The 16,664-nt window shown below is 45.6% G+C and overlaps 1 protein-coding gene across 1 annotated transcript in view; it reads right to left on the bottom strand.

Annotated features, from left to right (window-relative positions):
* LOC137300648 (dynamin-1) overlaps positions 1–16,664 on the bottom strand; it is a 185,596-nt gene that overhangs the window by 128,265 nt on the left and 40,667 nt on the right. The gene's annotated exons all lie outside the window — the stretch shown is intronic.

Raw genomic sequence — 16,664 nt, 5'->3', positions numbered from 1 at the left:
CGAGACGGTGGAGATCCGTGACCAGTGCCGCAATGTTATATTACAAAAGAAAATAGGGTGTTTTGTTGTATTGCCAGGACAATTAAACATAAAACAAGAAATACTAGGAAGGGAGGAGGCTGGTGTGGAGCATAACCCAGCATAGACCAATTGAGCCAAATGGCCAGTTTCTGTGCTGTAGTTTCGATGTACTATTCTTTCTCTGTATCAGGCCTTGGGCAGGCCTCATCTAGAATACGGTGTCCAGTTTTGGTCACCTTACATGACAGGAGAATATGGAGGCCTTGGACAAGGTTCCGAGGAGGGCAACTAGATTGATATCTAGTTTAAGGGCCTCAGTTACCAAGTTAGGCTGAGAGAGATGGAGCTTGTCACTCTAGAAAAGTATAGACCGAGAAGATTTGATTGAAGTTTGATTAAAAAAATGAAAGCATTAGACTCTGTCCAAATGGATACCCTATTTTAGCTGGATATATTAAGGAGGACCAAAGGATACAAGTGTAAGTTGTGTAAGCACAGAACTAGATTAGATGCTAGGAGGTACTTTTCGCAGCGAGTTGACAACCTGTACAAGAAGTTGCCGGTATATGCAACGAGTGCTGATTCACTGCAAACATTCAAAAGGAAGATGGATGAGTTCCTGAGCGCGGCCAACGTAACTGCATATAGAAAGTAGGTGGGTCATTGGGGAATGTGTCACCCGGTCCCTGTGGTCTCCTTGAACTTGTCTGATTGCCATCGGGGGTTGGGCAGGAATTTCCCAGAGTTTTTTTCCTAAACTGGCTTACGTTTTTTTCCGGCTCTCCCAGGAAATTGTGTGACTGGTGGGCGGGTGGGGGCAGTGGGTTGGAAACGGCCGAGGGATGTGACAATGTGCAGAAGTTACATCAAGACAGTAGGAAGAATGGAAAACAGAATATATTAAACAGAAAATGGTGAGAATCTATTAAATGTTGGTGCCGAGAGAGACTTGGGTGTCCTGGGTACAAGAAACACAAAAGGTTAGCATGCAGGTACAACAGGCAATTAGGAAAGCAAATGGCATGTTGGCCTTTATTGCAAGGGGGTTGGAGTACAAGAATAAGGAAGTCTTCCTACAATTGTACAGGGCTTTGGTGAAACCTCACTTGGAATACCATGTACAATTCTGATCTCCTTATCTAAGGAAGCATATACTTGCCTTAGAGGCGGTGCAACGAAGGTTCAATAGATTGATTCCTGGGATGAGAGATTGTCCTAGGGGAGAAGTGGAGTAGAATGGGCCTATACTCTCTGGAATTTAGCAGAATGAGAGGTGATCTCATTGAAACATATAAGATTCTGAGGGGGCTTGACAGGGTAGATGCTGAGAGGTTGTTTCCCCTGGCTGGAGAGTCTAGAACTAGAGGGCATAGTCGCAGGATAAGGGGTCAGCCATTTAAAGACTGAGATGATGAGGAATTTCTTCACTCAGACAGTTGTGAATCTTTGGAATTTTCTACCCCAGAGGGCTGTGGATGCTCAGTTGTTGAGTTTATTCAAGGCTGAGATGTAGATTTTTGGACTCTAGGGGAATCAAGGGATATGAGAATCAGGCAGGAAAGTGGAGTTGAGATTGAAGATCAGCCATTGATTTTATTGAATGGCGAAGCAGGCTCAAATGGCCATATGGCCTACTCCTGCTCCTATTTCTTATGTCAGTATTGGACCAGCTCGATGGACCAGCTGGTCTTTGCCTGTCCTTCTCTGCAGGTTCCACCTGTAACCCCCCCAAACTTATCCTACAATCCATGAGTTGGAAATTAATGAGTTGAGAGACTGGCTATGGGGGCCCTGTTTATATTATTTGTTGGTATAGGCCTGGATTTAAGTAGGGCACTAATGGAGAGTTCTCCCTAAGTGGTTTGCATCCTTCAAGACTGGTCTATCCAGTGTATGCTCTTGCAAGCACTGTGCAAATATGGAAACTATCTCCCAAAATATGGATACGTAAAATCATAGACTCTTACAGCACAGAAGGAGGCCATTCGGCCCATCATGCCTGTTCCAGGTCTTTGAAAGAGCTATCCAGTTAGTCCCACTCCCCTGCTTTTTTCTCTCCATAGCCCTAAAAATGTTTCCTTTTAAAAAAGTATTTATCCAATTCCTTTTTGAAAGTTACTGTTGAATCTGCTTCCACCACCCTTTCAGGCAGTGAATTCCAGATCATAACAACTCGCTGCGTAAAAAATTCTCCTCATCTCCCCTCTGGCTCTTTTGCCAATTATCTTAAATCTGTGTCCTCTGGTTACCATCCCCACTGCCAGTGGAAACAGTTTCTCCTTATTTACTCAAATCAAAACCCCTCATAATTTTGAACACCTCTGTTAAATCTCCCATTATCCTCTTCTCCTCCAAGGAGAACAATCCCAGCTTCTCCAATCTCTCCATTGGTCCCTCACCCTGCAACTATGGCAGAGTCCATACATGTGCGAGATCACAATCCTCAGGTGGGAAGGGTGGGAGATTGTGAGCCTCTTACCAAATGCAGGACAGTTTTTTTGGCCTGATAAAGAATACCAAGAAGGCCCCAGGTGCCATGGGATTAACAGCAATGGATGGGGGACATTTTTGAATGATGACGTCTTGCCATCAGGCAAGAAAGGAACCAAAGGCCTCCCATCCGTCACCACGGCAACGGGAAACAGTGATCTGCCTACAGGCTTTCGGTTAGTCAGCAGACTAAAGCTGGGGCCCTACCTTTAGGGCTTGAACACAAGATGATTTTGCATCACACATTATAATAGCAGCTGCCAGAACTCATTTGCAAAGACAGTTTAATTGCAAGGACCTGCTTTTGGCTACAGGCCAAGGAAAAGACAGCTTACAGGGCTTACTCCCAGCTCACCTGCCTCTCGTATCGCCATCACTCGAGCAGACAGCTGCGTTTCAACATTTCAGAGAATCACAGAAAAGTTACAGCACGGAAGGAGGCCATTCGGCCCGTCGAATCCACGCCAGCTCTACGCAAGAGCAATCCAGCTAGTCCCACTCCCCCGCCCCATCCCCATAGCCCTGCAAATTTTTTCCTTTCAAGTACTTATCCAGTTCCCTTTTGAAGGCCATGATTGAATCTGCCTCCACCACCCCCTCGGGCAGTGCATTCCAGATCCTAACCGCTCATTGTGTAAAAAGGTTTTTCCTCATGTCACCTTTGGTTCTTTTGCCAATCACCTTAAACCTACGTCCTCTGGTTCTTGACCCTTCCGCCAATGGGAACAGTTTCTCTCTATCTACTCTGTCTAGACCCTTCATGATTTTGAATACTTCTAGCAAATCTCCTCACAACCTTCTCTGTTCCAAGGAGAACAACCCCAGCTTCTCCAGTCTATCCACGTAACTAAAGCCCCTCATCCCTGGAATCCTTGGAATTCGTATACCTCCAGCAGATTTTGCTATTAAACTCCCCACCCCCCACCTCCCTCCCAACTCCTGAAGGCTCCAACCTATGCATCACAACTGAACCTGATCCTGCCCTCACCAGACAGCCACATGTCTGCGATTTCCAGTCACTGGAAAAGCGATCAAGGGCAGGATCCCTGGCTGATTTTTCACTCTCTTATACAGGGACACTTAGGCCAATTACAGTATCCCTACCCCCCAAGTTGTTAGAAGTCGGCACAAAGCAACATGGAAAGCTGGGACCTTGCTGGCCTTTACTGTCCACACCCCACACCAGGGTGGTGTACTTTCCCCAGACACAAACTCAAAGTATTGAAGGGTCGCCACCTTCACGCAGGAAAGCCTGCCAAGCAGGTCACCATGTCAACTGTGCACAATCTCACTTTGGTTTAGATACTGAGGCACCACTTTCACCTTAAAAGAATGTTTGCCAGCATTTCATGGGAACAAGAGTAGGCCATTCTGCCATTCAGTTAGACCGCGGCTGATCTGTACGTCAACTCCACTTACCCATCTTTGAAAACTTAGCTAAAAAAATCTGTCAATCTGAGTCTTGAATATTTCAATTAACCACCAGCATCCACAGCCTTCTGGGAAAAGAGTTGCCGATTTCCACTGCCCTTTGTGAAAAAATGCTTCCTGATTTCACTGCTAAATGTCCTAGCTCTAATTATAACATAATGTCCCCTTGTTCTGGACTCCCCCACTAAAGATTTCTCTGTAGCTACCTCATCGAATCCCTTTATCATTTTAAACACCTCGATCAGATCACTCCTCAACCTTCTAAACGCAAGAGAATACAAGTTTATGCAATCTGTCATAATTTAAACCTTTTAGCCCCGGTATCATTCTGGATGAATCTGCGCTGCACCCCCTCTGAGGCCAATATATCCATCCGGAGGTATGGTGCCCAGAACTGAACACAATACTCCTGATGGGGTCTGACCTCTTCTTTAGGAGGAAATAGCAACAACCTAATAGGAACTCGGTTTTGACACAGAGAAACCAAATCTGTCCAGGACAATGGAAGATGAGCATCTCTGAGGGGAAGGCTGCACACAACTACTGAACAAGCAGATGTGCAAAAGCTTGTACTTAACCTTACGTCTGGCTGTGTCCACCACCTCACCCCCTGGCCCGGCCAGATTTATACAAGTCAATAACCACGGCTTTTAACAGGAATTTAGATTTCTTATGACATCAGGGGTCTAGAATACCTCTGCTGTCGCCAGGCTGGAGGAGAAAGGTCTGTTCCACGTCTTAGTCACGTCATAAACAGAGAGGGAAGGTTCCCTAACTTCCCTGTTCCTGGCACAATCAAAGCATTCAAAAAACTAGAAATAGTAACCAGGGGAAATCATCCCCCCTCAGCAACCCCCATGGAATTTTAATATAAATCTAGCACAGTACAGACTAGGATCCTTTCAACCCAAGATTTCAGGTCCAACCTGGGCCCAAACAGGGCTGATTACTGATCTTGCTTATTGTATTAATGCACCGATGTACCGTGGAACGACAGGTTTGATCCTCAGGTCGTTCAGCCGCCAATGTTGCGGCAGTTTCTATCAGCTGCCAGTGTCTTTGCCCTCTGGAGTTCAGAGGCCACAGCAGGGCATCAGTGCCCTGGTGATCAAAAGCTTGGTCAAAGAGGTGGGTTTTAAGGAGCGTCTTAAAAGGAGGAGAGAGAGAGAGAGAGAGAGAGAGGTAGAGGCGGAGCGGTTTAGGGAGGGAATTCCAGGGCTTAGGGTCCAGGCAGCTGAAGGCAGGACCACCAATGGTGGAACAATTAAAATCAATGATTGGAGAAGTGCAGAGATCTCAGAGGGTTGTAGGACTGGAGGAGGCGGGGAAGATATCGGGGAGGGGCGAGGCAGTAAGGGATTTGAAAAGAAGGATGAGAATCTTAAAATCGAGGCGTTATTGGACCGGGAGCCAATGTAGGTCACTCCAGTGCAGTGCTGAGGGAGTGCTGCATTGCCGAAAGGCGGCATCCTTTGATTGAGGTGTTAAACCCTGGCTTTGCCTGCCTTGTTCCAGTGGTTTAGAGAAACAACCCACTACTCAAAAGGAAAAAGGGCAGGGGAGTTCTCCCGGGGTCCTGACCAATACCACCACCACCACCCCTACCCCCCCAAACGCATGTAATACCACCATAAACACAGATTAACAGATCATTCATCTTGTTGCTGTTTTTTGAGACATCGCCAGGACAGAGTACATGCCATGTTCTACTACATAACAGTCACTGCACTCCAAAGCACGTGGAGATGTTTCTACTTGACAAGGTGCTGTGTAAGTACAAGCATTATGACCACAGGCCCCGCCTACTGTGGGCAGGTGCTTCCCAGATGAAAGGAGAGACGCGGCCATCCCAAACCGAGGAGGGGAGCAAGAGGACAGTGGCTCAGGACCATTTTGGTGGGGTGGGGGGGCCGAGATGCCAAAATACAGGCCCTGGCTGTTCTCATACGCTTGCTCATGGCTGGTTCAACCACCAAAGCCTGAGAACAGGCCTCCTGCCAGCCACGCTCCCCCTCCCTCACCCCCACCATCTCCGGACTGCACTCAAGACCCACAAAGGCCCTGTCCCCAGACTCTGGTCAGTGCTGATCTGAATCAGCTGTGAGTAAGTGTGCAACAATTGTCCCAGGACAGGGCCATATTTAGGCAGATTGGTCATAGATCAAGAAAAGCCCCCATCCCACCAACCAGCCCCAAGTTTTCCTCTCTCCCCGCCCCCACCCCACCACCAATTTGGGACGACTGCCCCCTGCCATCATGTTACAAAGAATTACAAATAATGTACAGCATAGAAACAGGCCATTCGGCCCACCAGGTCCATGCGGTGTTTATGCTCCACGTGAGCCTCCTCCCACCCCTCTTCATCTAACCCCATCAACATACCCTTCTATTCCTTTCTCCCTCATGTATTTATCTAGTTTCCCCTTAAATGCATCTTTGCCATTCACCAAAACTACTCCCTGTGGTAACAAGTTCCACATTCCTGTCACTCTCTGGGTAAAGGAATTTCTCCTGAATTCCCTATTGGATTTGTTAGTGAATATCTTATATTTATGGCCCCCGGTTCTGGTCTCCCCCACAAGTGGAAACATCTTCTCTACGTCTACCCTATCAAACCCTTTCATAATCTTAAAGACCTCTATCAGGTCACCCTTCAGTCTTCTCTTTTCTAGATAAAAGCGCCCCAGCCTGCTCAATCTTTCCTGATAGGTATAACCTCTCGGTTCTAGAATCATCCTCACCAGTGCCTCTATATCCTTTTTATAGTGTGGAGACCAGAACTGTTCACAGTACTCAGAGTATGGTCTAACCAAGTTTAGCATAACTTCTGTGCTTTTCAATTCTATAAAAAGGATATGGAGGCACTGGAGAAGGTGACCTGATAAAGGTCTTTAAGATTGTGAAAGGGTTTGATCGGGTAGACATAGAGATGTTTCCACTTGAGGTGAGAGACCAGAACTAGGAGCCATAAATATAAAATAGTCACTAATAAATCCAATAGGGATTCAGGAGAAACTTCTTTACCCAGAGAGTGGTTAGAATGTGGAACTTGCTACCACAAGGAGTAGTTGAGGCGAATAGCATTAATGCATTTAAGGGGAAGCTGGATAAACACATGAGGGAGAAAGCAATAGAAGGATATGTTGACGGGGTTAGATGAGGAAGGGTGGGAGGAGGTACGTGTGGAGCATAAACGCCAGCATGGACCTGTTGGGCCGAATGGCCTGTTTCTGTGCTGTACATTCTATGTAATTCTGGTGCCCCCACGACTGCCCCGGCTGAAATCAGCTAACGGAGCACAGACCAGGGATCGAAGCCTGAATCCTCCTGCTCCGTATGGCTCAGCACCACATAGGGTAAAGCGTTTACACCCACAACAGCAACCCGGGGGTGGGTGGGTGGGTGGGTTGGTTCCTGGTTTATTTTAAAAAGGTCATGGAATGTATCGTAGATGTCAGGAAGACGACCAACGCTGAGGCGCAGACATCTCCTTTGAGAGAAAAGAAAACACAAACAAACAATGTCACAAACGCGCTTTGAAAGCACAAAGTATTCGCCCCAAATGGCTTTTGATGTGAGCGGAAACAATTAACAATGGCCCAAAAAGATCAAAGAGGTTACTGACCAAAGTCGTCACGCACACATCGCTGCAGACTCTCCTGGTACTGCAGTATTTAACAAGTCAACGTTGCTCAGTGGCAGGCAGCTGGCCAGTTGGGTTCTGGCAGTTTTTGCCTTCATCACTTTAAGCTGGAGGCCGTTCTCCTGGTGCTGACTACACAAGCAACATTTTAAAGCACGTCAAATTAAATCAAATGGTATTTTCCTCTGAACATTCCAACCCGCTCAACATCAAGGATTTATGACTTGCAAGCCTGAAATGCCTGAAACAGCACAGCTGGGGTGGGGAGGGGGGGGGAGGGAAAGCTTTTTGCAAAGTGTTACAACCCCTCTTCACCACCCCTCCCGCAGGGCTTAGGAAGCGACCGTCTAGCTTATCCACATCCCTTAGCGGCTGATGTAGAGTCTAGTTACCACTGAGCAGATGAACAGAGATCTTCATCCAAGACCTCAATATCCGTAAGCTTGAGGACCTCTCGTGCCAGCTCTTGTACGCTCAGAATGCCACTGGAGTTTGCCCTCAGGAACTTAACTGGACCAGGCATATAAATACTGTGGCTACAAGAGCAGGTCAGGGGCTGGGTATTCAGCGACGAGTGACTCACCTCCTGACTCCCCAAAGCCTTTCCACCATCTACAAGGCACAAATCAGGAGTGTGATGGAATACTCTCCACTTGCCTGGATGAGTGCAGCTCCAACAACACTCAAGAAGCTCGACACCATCCAGGACAAAGCAGCCCGCTTGATTGGTACCCCATCCACCACACTAAACATTCACTCCCTTCACAACCGGCGCACAGTGGCTGCAGTGTGTACCATCCACAGGATGCACTGCAGCAACTCGCCAAGGTTTCTTTGACAGCACTTCCCAAACCCGCGACCTCTACCACCTAGAAGGACAAGAGCAGCAGGCACATGGGAACAACACCACCTGCACGTTTCCCTCCAAGTCACACACCATCCTGACTTGGAAATATATCGCTGTTCCTGCATCGTCGCTGGGTCAAAATCCTGGAACTCCCTTCCTAACAGCACTGTGGGAGAACCTTCACCACACTGCAGTGGTTCAAGAAGGCGGCTCACCACCACCTTCTCAAGGGCAATAAATGCTGGCCTCACCAGCGACGCCCACATCCCATGAACGAATAAAAAAAACTCTCCACTTCCTTCAAAACCCTCCTTAAAACCTACCTCTTTGACCAAGCTTTTGGTCACCTTTTTTTTTCATCTTATGTGGCTTGGTGTCAAATTTTGTCTGCTTTACGCTCCTATGAAGCGCCTTGGGACATTTTACTACATTAAAGGCGCTATATAAATGCAAATTTTCATGTTGCAGGGATTGTGCCCCCTAGGCAACTGGAATCTGAAGAATTTGGCATTTGTACGACCAATCTCACGGGCATGCCAACTCCAGCGATGGCGGCTGGTGCCAACTGCCATCTTATGTGTACCTGCTGCGTGAGGGTGGAGAGGGAGGGGAGAGAGGGGGGCACACATTCCCAACCCCCTCCAGGAAAACGCAATCATTCTAAATAGCACACTGACCAAAAGGGAAACAATGCTCATCTCAAGCTTAACTGACAGGTTCTAATTGAAGGCAGCCCCGAGAATCCAGCCGTACAGGAAATTACAGAGAAAGTCTCGGGGGATGGGGGAGGAAACTGACACCAGGTTGAAGCTGCCAAAATATTTTCAACAAATCTGAAAAAAAAACATTTTTTCACTTACATTTGTGGCAGGTTTATAGCAGGATGAGGGATGTTAGTGGTAGAAATGTTTCTCCAATTCGATCACCCAGTGTTAGGGTTGCCAACTCTGGAGACGGGAGATTACGTGATGAAACCTCCAGGAATAAGTCTAACCAGCCAACCTGTCTTTCTTTCCCCCCCCCCATCTCCAATATTTTTGAGACAGAATATAAAAAACAGCAAAGAATGACAAAAAAAAAAAATGAGGGAGAAATTAGAGTACGAGAGAAAGCTCGCTAGAAATATGAAAAGATAGTAAGAGTTTCTACAGGTATTTAAAGAGGAAAAAAGTAAATAAAGTGAGCGTTGGTCCTGTAGAGAGAGATTCTGGGGAATTAATAATGGAGAATAAGGAAATGGCGGATGAATTGAACAGATATTTTGCATCCATCTTCAATGTAGACGATACAAATAACATGCCAGAAATAATCGTGAATCAAGAGGTGAAAGGGAGGGAGGAACTTAAAACATTTACAATCACCAGGGAAAGGGTTCTGAAAAAAATATTGGAACTAAAAGCTGACAAGTCCCCAGGTCCCGACACACTTCATCCTAGGGTCTTAAAAGAAGTGGCTGCAGAGATAATAGATGCATTGGTATTAATTTTCCAAAATTCCCTAGATTCTGGAAGAGTCCCATCAGATTGGAAAATAGCGAATGTAACTCCTCTATTCAAGAAAGGAGAGAGACAGAAAGGGAACTACAGGCCAGTTAGCTTAACATCGGTCATAGAGAAAATGCTAGAATCTATTATTAAGGAGGTTATAGCAGGGCACTTAGAAAATCTCAATGCAATCAGGCAGAGTCAACACGGCTTTGTGAAATAGAAATTGTGTTTGACTAATTTATTAGAGTTCTTTGAGGAAGTAACAAGCAACATGGATAAAGGGGATCCTGTGGATGTGGTGTACTTGGATTTCCAGAAGGCTTTTGACAAGGTGCCATATCAAAGGCTACTACACAAAATAAGCGCTCATGGTGTAGGGGGTAACATATTAGCATGGATAAAGGATTGGTTAGCTAACAGGAAACAGAGAGTAGGCATAAATGGATCATTTTCAGGTTGGCAAGATGTAACGAGTGACATGCCACAGGGATCAGTGCTTGGGCCTCAACTATTTACAATCTATATCAATGACTTGGATAAAAGGGACCGAATGTATGGTTGCTAAATTTGCTGATGACACAAAGGTAGGTAGGAAAGTAAGTTGTGAAGAGGACATAAGGAATCTGCAAAGGGATATAGATAGGTTAAGTGAGTGGGCAAAAATTTGGCAGATGGAGTATAATGTGGGAAAATGTGAATTTGTCCACTTTGGCAGGAGGAATAGAAAAGCAGTATATTATTTAAATGGAGAGAGATTGCAGAACTCTGAGGTACAGAGGGATCTGGGTGTCCTAGTACATGAATCACAAAAAGTTAGCATGGAGCTACAGCAAGTGAATAGGAAGGCAAAATGGTATGTTGTCATTTATTGCAAGGGGAATGGAATATAAAAGTAGAGCTGTTTTGCTACAGTTGTACAGGACATTGGTGAGACCACATCTAGAATACTGTGTGCAGTTTTGGACTCCTTATTTAAGAACATAATTGCTTTGGAGGCGGTTCAGAGAAGGTTCACTTGGCTGATTTCTGGGAAGAGGGGGTTATCTTTTGAGGAAAGGTTGGACAATTTGGGCCTGTGTACATTGGAGTTTAGAAGAATGAGAGGTGATCTTATTGAAGCACATAAGATCCTGAGGGGACCAGAAGGGGTAGATGCTGAGAGGATGTTTCCTCTTGCAGGAGAGACTAGAACTAGGGGCCACAGTTTAAAAATAAGGGGTCTCCCATTTAAGAGGGAGATGAAGAGAAATTTTTTCTCTCAGAGGATTGTGAGTCTGTGGAATTCCCTTCCCCAGAGAGCGGTGGAGGCAGGGTCATTGAATATTTTTAAGGCTGAGTTAGATAGATTCCTGATTATAGTAAGTTATAGTAGGTAGATGAGAAAGTAGGGTTGAGGTCACAATCAGAGCAGCCATGACCTTATCAAATGGCAGAGCAGGCTCGAGGGGCCGAATGGCCTACTCCCGCTCTTAATTCGTATGTTAATAACTAAAGCATTCAAAGTAAATCAAAAAACTTTTTTTTAATGCCCCCATGATTTTTCTCCTGGGTTACACACAGCAGCATCCAGGAGATTAATCATTAATTCCTGGAGACTCCAGGACAATTCTGGAGGGTTGGCAACCCTGCCCAGTATCCAGGGCACAGTGTTACGCTCCCTCTGCTCTGTCCCGACCATGGGCTTCAGCCCCAACCCAAGAAGTGCGCCCCCTACTGCATCACAGTCAGCTCTGCTATTTCCCACACCAGCCATCCTCGTGCCCATCTCTGAACCCCCTTTACAACATGGGCTGGAGACCACCCTGCTTTGTAAACAGCTCAAAAAAAATCAGGGGCCGGGGTGGGGGGGAACCTGTTCCCCCCCCCCCTCCCCACCCCCACATTAAAAAAAACTGGCATGGGTTTTGTCTCCCTCTGTTCCTTGTTCCACATTCTTTTCCTCAATGACGCCCCTACTTTTTATATAGATTTGCATCTCTTCCTGTGACCAAAACTGCTACCTACATATGAAAGCAGTTGACGTCATTTTGCATCAGGTTGCCATTTTGTATTTAGCCATGGACAGGCTGACACCTCGGCCCATCAGGCCAGGCCAGCTGTGTGCCTTTACTATCCTGGTCTGTCTGGACCAGCTCTTCTCGTCCCTCACCCTAATACTGAAGGCCATTCTTCACATTTCCTTCTGGACAGGCGCTGCTCTAATATGGATGGTGCAGGCTCTCTTTCCCCCAGTTACACCATCCAGAGTGTAGACAAACTCAAAACAGCTCTTCAAGTTGCAAAAACATAACCGGGCTCAGCACTCGTGCACAAACAGGCTAGTGACTCTCACCAAACTTCACACTATGGTAAATCCCTAACTCGCACCAAGTCCCGTTCACCCATCACCCTGTGCTCACTGACCTACATTGGTCCCGGTTCCCGAACGCCACCATTTTAAAATTCTCATCCTTGTTTTCAAATTCCTCCACGGCCTCGCCCCTTCCTCTCTCTGTAACCTCCTCCAGCTCTACAACCCTCCGAGAACTCTGCGTTCCTCCAATTCTGCCCTCTTGTGCATCCCCCACTTCCTTCGCCCCACCATTGACGGCTGCGCCTTTAGCTGCCTAGGCCCTAAGCTCGAGAAATCCCTCCCTAATCTTTTCCGCCTTTCTCCTCTTTTAGGACAATCCTTAAAACCTACCTCTTTGACCAAGCTTTCGGTCACCTATCCTAATATCTCCTTACATGGCACAGTGCCATTTTTTTTGTCTGATTATGCTGCTGTGAAGCACCTTGGGATGTTTTACTATATTAAAGGCGCTATATAAATGCAAGTCGTTATTGTTATGGGAATCTCAGCCAATTGGTTTTTTTTTTGTTAAACATTACGGTGAAACTCATCGCTGTTTCAACCACACCATTTTATTTTCAAAACCTGGAAATTCCACAACTGAAGCGATGGAAATTCTCACACAAGGCAAGTTAATGCATTCACATCAGGAAGCATTCGCTTAAAATTCTCTTCATATCGAAAATGGAGAAGGCAATCAGTCTTGAAGAAAATAAATCTTCTGCGCTAAATTCAAGACCAGATCGCTGAGATAAAGACAATAACCACTTAATCCTGTCCATCCTATTTTTAAATCCAGTTATGTAGACCTTTCTCAAGAGGCCAAAATTCCATAAGATGTTTAGTTTTTGTAGCTATAATTTCATTTTTTATATAATATATATAATTAGCTTTGCATTGCAAGCTTTTCAAACAACTGCAGTACCTTTAAACGTCTTCTGATGGCGCTGCTGAGCTTCTTGAAGAAGCGTCTGGCCTCAACAGCACCATCAGTGGAGACTTGCTGGTACTGCAGCTTAGCGTCCCATTTGCTCCTTGCGACTTTTCCAGGCTAATTTTGCAAAATGAGAAATATTTGAGCCCACAACATTCATGGAGTCTGATAATCAGATAAATCTGCAGGGTCCCAAATTCTGAAAATCGATATTCAACGTGAAACTGAGCCGCACTTTGTCCTAGCAACACACAAACCACATTAGTCCCTTCCATCTGTAGAGTTGACTAGTTATAGAGTCACATTGCAGTAGGAACGACACAGATTTAACATGGGAGGCACCGGTTTTGGCATCTGCAAGACAAGTGTTATTGGAAAAAGAGCAGTCTGAATAAAACTAACCTCAAGAAGTTGGTTATGATAGTTAAAAAACCACAAGCTGGCCAAGAGTGACTGAGAGACTATTCTTGTCACAGCAACAACAACTTGCACTTCTATAGCATCGTTAACACTCCTGTGAAGCGCCTTGGGATGTTATCTAAACTAAATTTAACACCCGGCCACACAGGGAGATATTGGGATAGGTGACCACTTGGTCAAAGAGGTATGTTGTAAAGAGCATCTTAAAGGAGGAAAGAGAGGTAGAGAGTCAGAGGGGAGGGAATTCGAGAACTTAGGGCCTAGGCAGCTGAAGGCACGGCCGCCAATGGTGGAGTGATTAAAACGGGGATGCGCAAGAGGCCAGAATTGGAGGAGCGCAGAGATCTTTGAGGGGTGTAGGGCTGGAGCAGGTTACGGAGATAGGGAGGGGCGAGGGCCATGGAGAGATTTGAAAACAAGGATGAGAATTTTAAATTCGAGGCGCTGCTGACGATAGTTATAACTTGCTCCTTGATGTGACGACCTGATTATAGGCAACTTTTTGGCAAGGGTTATGTCCCAGGTCTCTCCTCCCCCAAGCTGCAAATCCCACAATTGGTACCAATGTCCCCCAGCTTTTATATAATGGTTCAAGATCTATTACCTACTCTTTGAAGTTGAATATTGACCCCACCATCACACTTTTCATTTCCAGTGTTTAATATTAAAATACAGCTCACTTTAAAAAAAAATCTCTGAATTGGATTGAATTTTCAGTGAGATATTTGCCAATTTGCACCTCAGTCACCGCCATTTTGAAACCGCTCTGTGGGCGATCGTTTACACTCTGTGATTGGAAGGAAGAAGTGGCAAAGAGTAGGAATCACCACCATTTAAAAACAGAACCATTCATCCTTTCAACATTAAAAACAAAGAAACTGGTGCCTCCGGTGGCTCGGCAGAGTTAGCCGATAAATAGCTGAATCACACGGACCAGGATCTGTCGCCCAACTCATGCTGGGTTAGCCATTCCCTGGTGGTGATGGGTGAGCTACAATTAAGCTTTGGGTAAATGGGGGATAGAAAAATCAGTCAGTGTTCCCGCTGATCACTATCCAATGACTCCAGTTGTAACGTGCATGTGTGTGGATATCAGGCGAGGATAAGGATAGGAACAGTGGTGCTGCCTCCCGTGGTAGAATATCATACCAAAACTCGCCGTTGAGGCTCATGCATCAATATGGCCCTTGGGCAAAGTACCAGAGGGAAACTAAAGGCTGTGAAGCGGTACCTTGACAAGTATGACAACCATGTCTTGAAAGCGCAGTGGGACGTTTCACTATGTTAACGACGCTATATAAATGCACCTTGTTGTTGTCGGAAGTAGTCAATTCCTTTGGGCAGTGGTGTACGTGGGCACACTGTACACGGTGTAACTTTCTAGTAAGGGTTTGCTTTAGATTAAATTTAGATTTTTGATGCTTTATTTGGTGCGAACAAGAGACCGAGCTGGGCACAAAACAAACTGCAACCGAGTAAACGTGTACACAGGAAATTCAATAACAAAACAATACTCTTTTCTTGACTCCTAGGAGTAGTTCCTTGATAAACGTTTTGAACCCGGAAATTACTGTAGATGATATGAGCAGAGAAAGTTTTAATCGCATTTAGTAGATGTTCCTTTGTGCATTATTTTACTCCATTTATTTTGAACAGTTCTACAAGCCGACGGAGACATGTTGTGGAAATGCGTTGAGCCAAAGAAAGAAGAACGAACTTGCATTTATATAGCGCCTTTCACGACCTCAAAACGTCCCAAAGCGCGTTACAGCCAATGAAATACTTTTGAAGTGCAGTCGCTGTTGTAATGTAGGAAATGCGGCAGCTAATTTGCGCACAGCAAGCTCCCACAAATGGCAACATGATAATGGCCAGATAATCTGTTTTTAGTGATGTTGGTTGAGGGATAAATATCGGTCAGGGCACCGGACGGAACTCCCCCATTCTTCTTCGAAATAGTACCATGGGATCCTTTTCGTCCACCTGAGGGGGTAGATGGGGCCTGGGTTTAACATCTCATCTGAAAAAGGGCATCTCTGACCATGCAGCACTCCCTCGTACTGCACTGGAATGCCAGCCTAGATTATGTTCTCAAGTCTCTAAAGTGGGACTTGGACCCACAACCTTTTGACTTAGATGGGAGTGCTACCCACTGAGTCACAGCTGACATCATCCACTAAGCTGTAATTTTGAGGTTTGGTCCCAAAATGAATCACTGATTATATAATTGTACAGAGTCTACTCCTCTCAATTCACAATTATCTGATAATTCAATGTTTAGCACTGAATTCCCACTCTGCTGTGTTACTTGCATTGCCTAACTCAAATTATTGGAGAGTTCAAATTCACTTAGCACAAAATGACTGAATTTACCAGGAGTAGATCATATGAAAATAAATAGCTGACCGCCACCGAACCTAATGAACTTCATCAGAAGATGGCTCCCTGGATCACCTAGACTTGTACAATTTGTCTTCTTGCACGTGGAGACAGAATCTGATGTATTTGTTTGGATCCCACAAGGGAAGAGATTGTCCATTCAGGATCACGTGTTCAAGATGTGCCTTTTCTATTGCAATTTCTCTTTTATCATTAATCATCTAAAGCAGGAATGACTTCGACACGTTTGGAGTGGCGGGTGGCCAGTGCAGTTATACGGACTCCAAACAAAGCTTTCAAAAGAGGCACTGGATCAATCCCCAATTCAGTAATGGGGTAGAGGGGTCAGGGTCTGGAGGAGGATCCTCATCAGATTGAATCGGGAAATAACAACAGGAGAAGCGGAGTAACTTTCTCCCACTCCTACATACAAGAAATTCAAGTCTTTTACAGGGAAAAAGCAACATTTCGTGTAATCGCAGTTTCTGCAAGGGATGCTGAAACATTTACAGAAGGGCCCCTGGGGAAAGCTAGCTAAGGTGGTTGGAAGTACAGAGAGGCTCATCATGCCACCAAATCATCCCCTCCAGTTCTTCTATAATGAGTTCCTCTATAACTCCAGCACCAATTTGCAGGAGTCGCTGAGCCTGACTGCGTGAGGGAGTTGAATTACATATCAA

The sequence above is a fragment of the Heptranchias perlo genome, chromosome 31 (genome assembly GCF_035084215.1).
Source record: "Heptranchias perlo isolate sHepPer1 chromosome 31, sHepPer1.hap1, whole genome shotgun sequence".
Classification (NCBI taxonomy): domain Eukaryota; kingdom Metazoa; phylum Chordata; class Chondrichthyes; order Hexanchiformes; family Hexanchidae; genus Heptranchias; species Heptranchias perlo.
Note: the sequence above shows the minus strand (reverse complement) of the source record. Positions and strands in the feature narration are given on the sequence as shown.